The sequence below is a fragment of the Cornus florida genome, unplaced genomic scaffold (assembly GCF_030987335.1).
Source record: "Cornus florida cultivar Cherokee Brave unplaced genomic scaffold, ASM3098733v1 CherokeeBrave_3.0.0_Hap2_Chr09, whole genome shotgun sequence".
Lineage (NCBI taxonomy): Eukaryota > Viridiplantae > Streptophyta > Magnoliopsida > Cornales > Cornaceae > Cornus > Cornus florida.
This window is the reverse complement of record NW_026775579.1, coordinates 66,259,983-66,274,344: the sequence shown is the minus strand read 5'-3', so window position 1 is coordinate 66,274,344 and position 14,362 is coordinate 66,259,983. Positions and strand designations below refer to the sequence as shown.

The 14,362-nt window shown below is 36.6% G+C and overlaps 1 non-coding gene across 1 annotated transcript; it reads right to left on the bottom strand.

Moving 5' to 3' along the window:
• Window positions 1–9,584: 9,584 nt before the first annotated feature.
• LOC132275608 (small nucleolar RNA R71) lies at window positions 9,585–9,690 on the bottom strand. Its single transcript, XR_009470685.1, has one exon. It is a non-coding gene; the product is annotated as a small nucleolar RNA R71 (small nucleolar RNA).
• Between the last annotated feature and the right edge of the window lie 4,672 nt (window positions 9,691–14,362).

Sequence of the window (14,362 nt, the reverse complement as noted above, 5' to 3'; positions counted from 1 at the left end):
TTTCTACAAAAGTGAAAATACACATAGCATGGAATTTAAATATCGTGAATGCATGCAAAACTAGAATCAAATCCGAACATGAAAAGTGAGGTTATGCTAACAAAGTGACAACCGAGAAAAAGACGAAAGTGAATAGTATCACAAAAGTGAAAATATGAAAATGACTCGGTCCTCAAAGGAAGTTGTCAATCCACGGAAAAAAAGTCTCAAAAACCATTCCCGTGTACTCAGGATGACACTAAGTGACGAGAAACCGAACTCAGAAAGGAAAAGATCAACGGAAAAAAAATATCTGTGAGAATCCGAGAAAAGGAAAGGAATGAAAATGACCGGGTCATTACATTACAGGTTTGGTGAACGTGCTTGGTAGTGATTCCAATGCACCCAAAGACCTCACTTCTTATCTCTTAAATCCCTAACTCAACTTAGTTTATTTTAATTGCATTTTAATTAGTTGAATTTTAGCTTAATTCAAACAATCAATCTCTCCTTTGCAATCTTGAGATCCACTAGAGTCGAAGTTAAATTCCAACACGTATAATCCCTTGAGACGATCCCTACTCACTTTTGCTACGTTAGTAGTAATGGTTTTTATAAATTTAAAGTTGACCAAAAAAGGCTTTTCTTGAACCGCACATTTACTACATTATTTTGGCGTATACAAGCGGCCTCGTCACTATGCATGTTTTAGTTCTTATCGAACGAGTAATGTGAGTACTCTGCCTCATAGATTGATCTATTTATTGTGATGTTGTATTGATGATCTCTTTGCTTTTATAATATTATGCTTGAGGACGATGTAGAGAGATGGATCCGAATAAAGTTAGAAAGCGAGCTGGTGAAGGGTCACCCCAACCAGATAGGGTTTCACTGGTATATGGCCAAGATTTGGAGGTGGATGATAATCCACAAGTACCAGTAGATGATGTTCTATTAGTAAGGACTGTAGCCTCATCTTTTCAGAACCTGACACGTACTACATTTCCTTAAGTGGTACCACAACCGATTCTTCAGCCACAGGAGACGGGGATGGAACGAAATCTTCAGTACCTTATTTAATTTGATAAGCTCATGAAGGTAATGTTTGAAGGGAGTCTAGACCCATTAGTTGTGGACGATTGGTTAGAGCAAGTTGAAAAGCACTTCAAGGCAATAACCATGCCCGATGATCGGTTGAAGATCACCTTAGCCACATCTAAGTTCATTAGCGATGTGGCAGTATGGTGGAAGACCATGACTAGCACACACGAAATCGATAGTATGAGTTGGGATACTTTCAAGAACCTCTTATTTGATAAGTATTTCCCGAAGACTAAGAGACGGGAGTTAAGAATGCAGTTTGATAGTCTTAAACAAGGTAACATGTTGGTGATGAAGTACAAGAATAAGTTTACTTCTCTTTCACGTTTTGCTATGGATGTGTTAGGAAACGAGGAGGAAAAGACATGGCGGTTTGTGTACGGCCTAAATCATTCCAATACGCTAGGGCTGACGCTTTTAGGATTGAAAATTATTCAAAGGTAGTAACGAGTGCGCTTATTGCAGAAGTAGAGGCCAAGGACTGGCAAGAAAATTGTGGTATTCAAAATTCTCAAGTACAAGATATGAGTGTGGGTACTTCTTCAGGGAATCACGGAAGGAGGAGGCACAAAGGTGTTTTATCGTACTCGCAAAAGCAGCGGACATCATACATTAATCCTACTATTGGTGTGTCTTCACGGTCTTCTAGGACAAGTGTGGTGTGCTATCATTATAAGCAGTCAGGGCACTACAAGGCAGTGTGTCTTCTTGATAGGCCTAGTTCTGGGGTTTGTTTTCAATGTAATCAGTCGGGCCACATAAAGAGGGACTGTCCATAGATGAGTTGAGGCACTGCATATGGTTGATTCTTTTTGTAACAGGGGGTTACCTTTAATTATATTGTGTAACGGGGGGTTACCTGTGATTATGATGTGTTGTAATGGGGGCTACCCGTGAGTCGTGTACGTTATGTTGTAACGGGGGATACCTATGATGTCTTGTGTTGTAACAGGATATACCTGTGAGTCTTATGTTGTAACGGGGGATACCTGTGATGTCTTATATTGTAACAGTAGATACCTGTGAGTCTTGTGTTGTAACGAGAGATACCTATGTTGTCGTGTGTTTTAACAAGGGATACCTGTGACTCATGTGTGTTGTAACGGGGACTACCCGTGAGTCGTATATATTGTGTTGGTAACATGGGATACCTGTGAGCCTTGTGTTATAACAGGGGGTTACTTGTGATTATGTTGTGTTGTAACAAGGGGTTACCTATGATTGCGTTGTGTAACGGGGGATACCCGTGATGTTGTGTGTGACAAGAGGTACCTGTACATTATTATTCTGGTTGTAACGGGGGCTACCCATGAGTTTTGTGTAGTAGCATGTTTATCTGTGCCAGGATGGTGGACAAGTCTAGTAGTGTAGTGTCAGATCGGATGGTGATAATGATGGTTAATGTATGAACCCATGGGGTAGGATATGATTTGTAATGTGTATCATGGATTTCTTATTGTAATGTTGTACCTGTTATGACTATTGTGTAATGGGACAATGATGTATTTATGTGACTATATATGTATTCACGAATTGTTTCACTGGATGATGATGTATGTTCTATTAGTAAGTTGAGTTCTTACGTGTTGATTTCATGGTTGAATTGATAACAGACAAGCTTTTAGTCATGTTGCCTTAAGGGTTGTAGATATGGTTACTTAGTGTCACGCAGTTGTTTCTAGAAATGGAAGGTTTAAATTATCGCTTAGTGGGATTTCTTCTTTGGACATGATAGGGCACGATGTCCTAGGGTGCGTTGTCTAGTCTTCTTGGCGTTTCTGTTTTGAGGCACTACTGAGTGTTATGTGTTAACCATAGGATGAGTTTATTTCATTTTTCCATGGTTCCTTTTCTTGGCATTTCGTATGCAAGGTATCGGCAAGCGTGTATTCAATTCCATTACAAGAGTAGGGTTTACTTTCTCTTTAGCTTGATTTGGTCTTGGCAAGGACATTGTAGTTTGTAAGTTTCGCTTTTCCGCATAGAAGTTATGCGTGCCAACAGACGGGTGGACTTCTATAGATTCCCTGCTCTTGTTAAAAGCCTCAAGTGAGGGTTTGATTAGGATCGATTGACTTACCTCTGTGGAGGGAGGTGAAGTCCTTCACTGTGGTGGCTATTGTTTTGAGAGGTTATGCCCAATAGAGTATGGGGTATGGATCGTGGACCGAGGAGTTTATTTTCCTAGAGTCTCGGTGTCAATAGGGTTGAATAGAGGTTATGGCGTGACCTATATTTTAGAGAAATTATTTAATTAAATTAATTGCCTTTAAATGGATTTATTTGTTTTAAATTAATTATTTGTTTACTTTATTTGATTTATTTGGATGATGATTGTGTGTGTGTATGTGCTTGATTGTTGATTGATTGGTTGGCATGTTGATTTTTATTTGTATGGTATGACTTGGTTGTTAATTCTTGTTTGTTTATGTGCTACATGTATTTAGTTGTTTTAAATTTTTAAGTGTTTATTTATGTATTATTTGTTTAAACTTAATGGATTGGATTTGGATTATTTAGACCAATAGATTTGGGTCTTGGGCTAAAAAAGGAAGCTTTAAAGGATTTGTGATGGTTTAAAAGCTCATGGATTTATGCATAAGTTTCTATATTAATATATATAATTTAAATTATGCATATTAAATGGATTATATATATTTATATAGAGAGTTATATATTTATAGTAAGTATATATGTATAGGACTATTTGCTTATATATGGTAAGTATCTGTTAAAAAGGATTTATAAATATACATTACATAATATATGTATATATATATATATATATATATATATATGAGTTAGATGAGGGAAGGAAAAATTTTACATGAGATTAAAATAGAGAAAGAGAGAGAAAGAGAAAGAGAGAGAAAGAGAAAGAGAGACAGAGGCGGCCAAAAAGAGAGAGCCGAGAAACAAGAAAAGAAAAGGAAAAGAAAAAAGGGAAAGAAGGGAGGCCGAAACAAGGAGAAGCAGGTCGGACTTGTGGAAGACGACGGCAAGGAACCAGAGTTGCAGAACATATCTAAATTCAGAAGCTTGTGACGTCGGTTTTGTTTCGAAACCTTCAGGCAAGTTCTTTTCTAACTCTTCTCTTAGAACCAATAAGTTTAACACCTTGGGTATCAAAATCTGTAGATTAATCTGGCATGCTAATTCACCTAGACGTAGATTTAAACGCATAGAACGAAATGAGTTATATATATGTATATGTATATATGTATTTGTATGTTTTAGTTGTAATTGTTTAGATTAAATTAAAGCATGCAATTACTTGATGTTAAAGCACGATTAGATGCAAAGTCATGGGTTAGGATGTCCTAGGATTATTTAGGACTGCTAGTATGTGAATCGGAGGCGAAACAGGTGATTTTCAGAGGCCGAGTCATTGTTGGCGTAAACAGTGCTCGATGGTAGCGCTCAAGCACTGTTTAGCACCGAGGGTGGCTGTTAGTGTAATAGTGCTCGAGGGTAGCGCTCAAGCGCTATTAACTTGGTGCTCAAGCGTTGGAGCTACTGATGGTGTTAAAACTTACCAGAATGACTTCCAACTGACTTTTAGGGATCCCGAACACATCCTTAAGCTTTGAGAATAGTTTATATGATTTAATTGCATGATATTTGTATGTATATTTACATGATTCATGAATTAAAGGAAAAGATCAAAAAAAAAAAAAAAAAAATAACCATGTTTAAATCTATGATAGTTTAGTAAGCATGTATAAATCAACTAATAAGTTGTGTTATATGGTAGGTCATGCTTTATATGTGATACTGTTGATGAAATCATAATAGGCTGGTTATTTAAATAAATTATATGCTTATGATGATATGCATGGAGTGTCTATATATGATTTATCTTATTGTTAATTGTAAAGTTTGGTACATGGTTGAATTGGGGGCATGAATGAGTTGCCTAAGGCTTAAATAAATTGCCTTATGAATTGTATGAATAAAATATATACATGGGAAACATGGATGAGTTGCTAATTAAATGTATAAACATATATACTTGTAGTGGCATGGTTGATTTTCCAATGCATAAATAATTTGCTATGTGCATTAGATGATTAAATTACATCTATAGTTATTGTGTGTATGAGTTGGAGATGATAGATACTCTTAGATTAGTATAATCTAGTGTTTAAAGGATAGTATATTATTTTATAATATTAATAAAATAATATTGGTAAAGGCATTGATGAATTGCCAAAGCATAGATCTTTGTTATGTGATTTATAGAAATAAAATTTATATATTGGTGGTTTTTGGGTTTCGGATTAAATGAAACATTCCTTGAGTTATTATTTGTTATTTAAAGAGTTAATTAACTGTTTAAAATGGGATTAAGGTTAAAGGAGTTTTTCTTAAAAAGGAAATGGTAGTTGAAAATTGGTATTAGGTATGGTTATGATTAAATCATTTATTAATGGTTTTGGAGTTTAAGGAACTTATTAAATGGACGTGACTTTTATATTATATATAATTATTTATTTATATATATGTGTATCATCTTATATTAAAGGTTAAAACTTTAATTAGGATGATTTTGGTTAGAGATGTTTTATTTTTCAGTTTTCAGAGGCTTAGTAGAAGGGGACTTGCTCGTGGGTCTAACCTACGCTTTATTTTTCAAGTTATTAGAAGTTCCAGTCTTGAGGTTGAGGATCTGCAGCTGGGCGATTGTCATTCATCTACTCATCTTGTCTACTTTTAAGTAGTGTTGGTATTTATTGTTAGATGTTAGTTTATTTATGTATGAACTGATAAATTAGTAGTTAATGGTGTAGGGGTCCTTGACTTACAGGATTCTCGAATTGTATTTTAGAGATTTAAGTATATGGAATTTATTTTGTAAAAAAGGTTTTATTTTATTAATAGAAATTCGTTTAGCAATTTATTCATTCTTTTTATCCTTTTTGTATTTCATGTTCGTTTTTATACTAAATTGTTTTGAGGTTCCCGTGTTTTCGGGTTTGGGTCTAGCCAACCTACACGTGGAAATTTAGGGGTATCACACATATGTTGAGGTTGCTTTGAGCTTAGTTATGTGATCTTCTTCTAAGGATTGTGAGAGATTGTTACTTGAGGATTAGACATGAGAACAAGAACGATGTTGGTGTTGGGGTCGGATTGATGAAGGGAATGGCTTGGCCAACCATTTCTCTAAGTCGGTCTTTCCTTAACATGATATTAGGTCAAAGGTCAATGATCGTTTCGGGTGAGTAACGATGACTAGGGCAGGATGCAGTATGTTTCATAGATGTGGACTTAATGTTTTGTCGAGAAGTGAGTTCCATGTAGAATAGACGTTATGGATCGTATACGTGAGTGCGTGGATGGTTTTTCCTTGGCGTAACCATGAAACAATTGTCCTTCTGGTTGGTGTGATGGGTTATGCAGCTATGAGATAGCTATCAGAGACAGTGTATGTCAGGAATGGTTTTATGTATGTATCATTGGGTTAAGAGTTGAGCTCGCGAGTCGGTGTATCGGGCGGTTTTGTAACTGTTACCCTTGTGAGTGCTTAGGGCATTTGGCATGGATTATGTAGAATGTTGCATGTTGGATCTTTCTTGTAGGAATTCGATAGTTTTTTGGTAAGATGTCTTTTGATGACGACGTTCTTACGGTGTTACGTTTTAAGTTACTAGCGACTTGAGTTGAGTAGTAGTTTAAGTGACCTCGAATGCATAAGAATGTTGGATGTTACAGATTACATACGGTATTGTTTAGAGTTTCCTTGGAAGGTTGTGTGATTGTAGACAACATGGATCTTTTCTCTTAAAGAGTGTAATTTTTGAGGATGAATTCTTTTTAAGGAGGGTAGATTGTGACGTCTCGGGTATTTCTGGATTTTTTGGATTTTCCCTTTATTTTTCTTGACACCTCATGTTATGTTACGTGTTGTGCAACGATTAGTGTGTTGTATGGGTTGATGAGCGCTGAATATATGCATATTCGAGCCCCTAAATATACGTATGTTGAGGCCTAAAGTAATACTTCTATCCATAGTTAGACTGATTTATGTTTAATGTGTGTTTGTAGGTACATTCCCAGAGAAATGGTTAAAACCGGGACTTTATGATGATATCAAAGCTTACAGAGTCGTTATTGGTCATTCAGAGCAAGCCGAGAGCTTAAATGGTGAAGTTTGAAGAAATTCAAGCCCTAGAGCTTTAGCCTAAGTGATAAGGCTTGAGCATCACAACAAGGCATTAAAGCTCGAGCCTTGTACCTTCAGGCTCGAGCCTGAATAAAGGGTGTTCAAGCCTTGACCCTCAAGCTCGAGCATGAGGCGTCAGAAGTTAAAAAGTTTATTTTAATTGAAAGGCTATACTCCCAGGTCTCATGCCTCAACTTCAGGATCGAGCACCATTCATTGAAGCTTGAGCCTTAAGTCCCAAATGCTCAAGCCTAATACCTAGTGCTTGAGCCCATGAAGCTTGGATTGAGCAATGTTAAAAGAGATGAATCCCAAAAACATTTTAAGTGTTGAAGAAAAAGACGCTTCGGAAAATAGTTGAAGAAAATTGGTTAAGTGTCAAAGTGAAGATCGAGCACTAATTCTTGAAGCTCGAGCATCAATCCAGAGAAGCTCGAGCCTTGAACCTTAAAGCTCAAGCCTTTGTTTCTAAAGCTCGAGCCTTCTATAACATGTCAGAATTAAAGTATGGGATTGCTCTCTTTACCAGCCGTATCTCATCCCAGATGGGCTAGAAGACCTAAAAGCCCACTAAATCCTTATTTTCTTCTATAAAAGAAGGCATAAGCATTGATAGAAGGGGTTCGAAATTTCAAGTTCTTTTTACGGTGTTATTCAGAAGGCAAATAGTGTGGTGGCTTTTAGGGTTCCTACAACCTTAAAAATGAAGATCCTGAGAAGAGAAGTGTTGTCCGTGATGATGAAGACAACTCCAACATAGATGATATCTGACATTGTCATGAGTAGCTAATTCCTCTCTTAGAACACTAATGTAACTCAATCTGATATTATGGTTTGATTGTTTTAACTCTGGGATTATTTTAATATATGATGTTTTCTTGATTATATGACTATGAGCAATTGAGATAACTCAATTGGTTTTCATGCTTTACTAAATTATAAACTGTTATTACCTTGTCTTAGATGTAATGGTTTATTTTCTATTCTCAACCTATCTTATTGGACGGTATCTGGCGGAGCCCTGCCGGACATGCGAATAAAGGTCATATAATGGTTTTCCAATGTTTTTTACAAAAGAATATTTTTCATAATCTATGCTTAGGAAAGGTGGATTGTTTGCAAAGTAATCACAATAGGCAGGTGGATAGTCTATGCTAACCGCAGATAGGTTATAGTTAGCTGAATTTTGTAAAACATCTTTCTTTAAAATCCGAATTAAACGAATGTTATTGAGTTCAATTTATTTGAAAACATAATTGGTTAAATTCCCAGAGTTGATATAATTGACTGTAGTATGATGATTGTGGTGAAGTCAAAGCCCTAAGATTTCTCTCTCTGATTACTTAGTTTAATATTTCAGTTTAATTTTAGTTTGTTTTTAATCGTGACAATCAAGCAAACTTTTTAACGAGTTACTTGTAAATCAATAGGACTAAATTAAAGACTAATATAAATCTCATCTCCCTGTGGGTTCGACATCTCTCTTTATAGCACTATTCTATACAGAATCGTCCAATTGCTAGTGGTAAAATAAAAAACGATCAATTTTTGGCACCGTTGCCTGGGAGATTAGTTTTTGTTTTAGTTTTTAATTAGTTTATTTTGGTTTACCAGTCTTCTGACTTTCTGATATCTCACCTTAATTCTTTTTCTTTTTAAGTACAAATTAGCAGTGAGGATAAAGATGCTTAAGGGATAAAAAAAACATCAGTTTATTAAACCTTTTGTGAGTTTTTACTGTTTTCTATTACTTGGAATACTTTATCTTTGTTACTATAGGATTAGTGGAATTAATGCATGTTAACTCGCCATAATCGGTCAAAACCCTTAGTGCATGATCCTAAAATCGAGAGAACTCTTAGTCAATTAAGAAAACTGAAAAGACATTTTACCTCTGATAATATGGCTAATCAACGTGATGCACTGGGTAATAATGGTAGTGGTAATGGAGAACAGGTTCCACCTGTGCCTCCACCATAATCACAATTGAGGGATCATTTTTTTCCTACCACATACACTTTACCTTCGTGTTTTATTTTTCTGGATGCTAATGCAACCCATTTTGAGATCAAGCCTGCTATAATCCAAATGTTTCCTACCTTCCATGGGTATGCAACAGAGGATCGTTATAAGCACTTGGATGTATTCTTGGAATTATGTTTGGCTACCAAGTTAAAGACTCTTACCAATGATTCATTCAGGGTGCAACTTTTTCAATTCTCTCTCAAAGACAAAGCAAGAACTTGGTTGCAGTCCCTTCCAATAAATTTCATATCTACATGGGACATGTTACAACAGGAGTTCTTAAAGAAATACTACACTGTGGGTAAGACCACACAAATGAGAAGAGAAATCATGGAATTTTCCCAAATCCCGGGAGAACGGCTCCATGATACATGGGAGAGATATAATGATCTTCTAAGAAAATGTCCACACCATGATATTGCTCAGTGGCACTTAATACAGATTTTCTATGATAGTCTTACAGATTCCTATAGAAACATGGTCGATGCTTCCAGTAATGGAGCTTTTTTGCATAAGAGTCCGGCTGACGCTTGGGAACTATTTGAGGCCCTAAGTGAAAACTCAGTGCAACATATTTCTTCCTCTAGGTCTAGGTCTTCACCTGGAATGTATAAGGTTGAAAAACTTTATGAGGTAGATAAATCTAGTGAGTTAGCAGCCCAAATAGAAGCCTTGAACCGTAGGTTCGATTAAATCTTATCATTTTGCTTCACTCCTATTGCTAATCCACAAACTGCCTTACCCAAGGAAGTTTGTTCAATCTGTGTTAATCCCAATCATTTTGTTGATACTTGCCATATGTTGGGACAATCATTTGAGATCCCACAGGAGCAAGTGAATGCTGCATTCTCTAGACCAGCTTATAATCCATATCCTTTTGCATATAATCTTGGCTGGAGAGATCATCCCAATCTATCATGGCATGATTAAAATCAAGGAACTGTTGTTCCTTAATCATAGGGGCAGTATCAAAATTCATCCAATCCTATGCCACAAAATAATTCTTTCAACCAATTTAGTATTTACCATCCACCTCGGTTTAAGAATCAAGCCACTCAAGCTCCTAATCTTCCACCTCCTCCTAGAAATTCTGCTTTTGAGGATCAAGTACTCAATGCTCTTGTTGATCTTAAAGCTAATACCCATCTTCTTAATTCTCATTCTTAAGCCATTGTAAAGCTAGAGGCACAAGTTGGGCAAATAGCGAGTACTCTATCTCGAAGAGAGGATGGAAAGTTGCCTAGTCAGCTAATAGCCAACCCGAAAGGGCAGACTTACATGATTGATGAAACTAATTCCTCGGGTATTCATCAGGAGCAAGTTCAGGTTATCACTACATTGAGGAGTGGAAAAGTGGTTGATAACTAAGTTGAAAAAGGAGAGGAGGAAAAAGAAAGGCTTAGGATTCCCATTGTTCCTATCATTTATAATCTACATCCTAAGGATGTTTCCTCAAGTTCTATTCCACAATCTACAAGAGGAGTTAAAGGTGAAGTCACTTCTTCATCTGCTCCTAACCCTAAGACAACTTATGAGCCAAAAGCACCTTATCCTGAACGTTTCAAAGAACCCTCCCACTTTGGTAAACAAGGGGAGAAAATTCAAGACATGAGGGAGGTCTTTAAACAGGTCAAAATCAATCTTCCTCTGCTTGATGCTATAAAGAAAATTCTAGCCTACTTCAAATTTTTAAAGGACTTGTGCATTCTTAAGAGAAAATCAAAAAGCCAAGTTCCTAAGAAAATTTGTCTCACCGAGTAAGTCAGTGCTATTCTTAAGTATAACACTCCTCTAAAGGTTAAAGATCCTGGTGCTCCTACAATTTCTTATATCATTGGAAACAATGTGATACAGCGAGCACTTCTTGATCTTAGAGCAAGTGTAAATCTTATTCCTTACTCGATGTATGAGAAGCTAAGTTTGGGAGAATTAAAACCTACGTCGGTTGTTCTACAGCTTGCTGACCGTTCTGTTAGACAACTATGAAGTATTGTTGAAGATGTACTCATAAAAGTGGATAAGTTCTATTTTTCGTTCGATTTTCTAGTTCTTGATACAGAACCGGTTTACGATTCCAAAAAGTATATCCCAGTCATTCTTGGGCGATCTTTTCTAGCTACAACAAATGCTTGCATTAACTGTAGGACTGGAGCCATGGATTTATCTTTTGGGAATATGAAAGTCAAGTTAAACATCTTCAATTCTATTTATCATCCCCACGATGATAGTGACTACTTCTTCCTTGATGTTATTGATGAGTTGGTTGAGGAATCACTCCTAATTATTTTATCCAATGATCCTTTAGAAGCTTGTTAGAATCACTTTGATTATGAAGATTTTGATATTGATTCTTCAATAGTTGAAGTAAATTCTTTGCTCAATTCCACTCCTATCACAGATTTTCCTCCATGAAAATCTAGGTTAGAACCTCTTCCACCACTTTCTAGTACTCCGCCTATTCCTTCTTTAGAGTCTCTACCTTAGCTTGAGCTTAAGCCACTACCGGAAAAGCTCAAATATGCTTTCTTGGGTTTAAATGACACCCTCTCGGTGATCATTGCTTCTAATCTTACAAGTTCCCAAGAAAGTAGTCTCTTAAAAGTTCTTGAGCAAAATAAAGAGGCTATTGGGTGGAGTGTGGCTGATTTGAAAGGAATTAGCCCCACAATTTGCATGCATCAGATTCATTTGGAGGAGGATTCCTGAACCTCTTGGGAACTCCAATGAAGATTGAATCCTAATATGAAGGAGGTAGTTTTAAAGGAAGTTGTGAAGTTGCTAGATGCAAGAATAATTTACCCCATCTTAGATAGCAAGTGGGTGAGTCCTACTCAGGTAGTACCTAAAAAGATAGGTATTACAGTAGTTGAGAATTCCGAGGGAGAATTAATTCCACAGTGCACCACCACTGGATGGCGTGTATGTATTGGTTACCGAAAACTCAACTCCGCTCCCAGAAAAGATCATTTTTCACTTCCATTCATTGATCAGATTCTAGAATGATTGGCTGACCAAAGCTATTATTTCTTTTTAGACGGATATTCCGGCTATAATCAGGTGGCCATTGATCCTAAGGATAAAAAGAAAACTTCTTTCACTTGTTCATTCAGTACGTTTACATATAGACGGATGCCTTTCGGATTATGTAATGCACCAGTAACATTCCAGAGGTATATAATGTCTATCTTTTTTGAGCATGGTTAAAAAGTTTCTTGAAGTCTTTATGGATGACTTCTCTATTTTTGGGTCCACATTCAAAAATTGTCTCCAAAATCTTTCTCTAGTGCTTCAGCGTTATAGGGAAACCAATCTTATTCTTAGTTGGGAGAAGAGGCATTTTATGGTTCAAGAAGGAATTGCTTTAGGCCATATCATTTCAGAGAGATGTATTAAAGTTGATAGAGCTAAAGTAGATTTGATCTCTAAATTGCCTCCTCCTACCTTCGTAAGGGGAGTGCAATCATTTCTTGGGCACGCCGGGTTCTATCCACGCTTTATTAAGGATTTTAGCAAAATTTCTAGTCCTTTGTGTAATTTACTTGCAAAGTAAGCTCCTTTTGTCTTTGATGAATCATGCCTTAATGATTTCCAAAAGCTTCGCTCTCTTCTTTCTTCAGCTCCTATAATGAATCCTCCAGACTGGGCTCTTCCATTTGAGATTATGTGTGACGCATTTGATTATGCTATGGGTGCCGTCTTGGGACAACGAGTGGATAAGCTTCCTCATGTTATCTACTATGTGAGCAAAACTCTTTCAGATGCACAATTGAATAATACCACTACTGAAAAAGAGTTGCTTACGGTTGTCTTCACTTTGGATAAATTCAGATCATATCTGGTGGGTTCCAAAGTCGTAGTCTATTCTGATCATTCTGCTTTGAAGCATCTTCTTTCCAAAAAGGAAACCAAACCCCATTTGATTCGATAGATCCTCTTACTTCAAGAGTTTGATTATGAAATTCAGGATAAGAAAGGGTCAGAGAATGTTGTAGCTGACCATCTTTCTATAATTCTGATTGAGGATACCTCAACTTCACTTCCAATTTGTGATTCCTTTCTGGATGAACAACTATTTGAGGTTTCTCATAAGGATTTGCCTTGGTTTGCTGATATTGTGAATTGCCTAGCAATAGGCAAAATTCCTTTGTGTTGGTCAAAGTAGGAAAAAGATCGATTCTTCTTCCAAATTAGGATGTACTGTGGGAAGACCCCCAGCTATTCAAATACTGTGCTGATCAAATTGTTCGTAGATGTGTTTCTGAGAGTGAGTTTAGTAGTATTCTGACCTTCTATCATAGTTTGGCATATGGAGGTCATTTCAGTGCAAAGAAACTGCAGCTAAAATTCTTCAATGTGGTTTCTTTTGGCCTTCACTCTTTCGGGATGCATACTTATTCTGTAGGTCATGCCTTAGATGTCAACAGTTAGGATCAATTTGTAGAAGGAACATGATGCCCTTAACTCCAATCTTAGTTATTGAGGTTTTTGATGTTTGGGGTATTGATTTCGTTGGTCCTTTTGTTCTGTCCAATCAAAATGAATACATTCTTGTGGCTGTTAATTATATGTCAAAATAAGTTGAAGCAGCAGCTACCAAAACCGCCGATCACGTAGTCGTGGTTGAATTCATTCAAACAAACATTTTTAGTCGGTTTGGTATGCCACGAGCTATTATTAGTGATGGGGGTGCTCACTTCTGTAGTAGGTATTTCTGTACTTTGGTACAAAGATACTCTATCACTCATAAAGTTACTTCTCCCTATCATCCCCAAACAAATGGCCAAGTAGAAATATCCAATCTTGAAATTAAGATAATTCTTGAAAAAACGGTTAAGCCAGATCGTAAAGATTGGTCTTATAGACTGAATGATGCTTCATGGGATTACTGTACTACTTTTAAGACTCCGATTGGTATGTCACCTTATCGTCTAGTCTATGGTAAAGGGTGCCATCTTCTTGTAGAGTTAGAATACAGAGCTTTCTGGGCCATAAAAAAGCTCAACTTTGATATAACATCTGCTAGTTCTAACAGGAAGCTTTAACTAACTGAGCTTGAAGAATTATGTAATGATGCTTGTGAGAGTGCTAAGG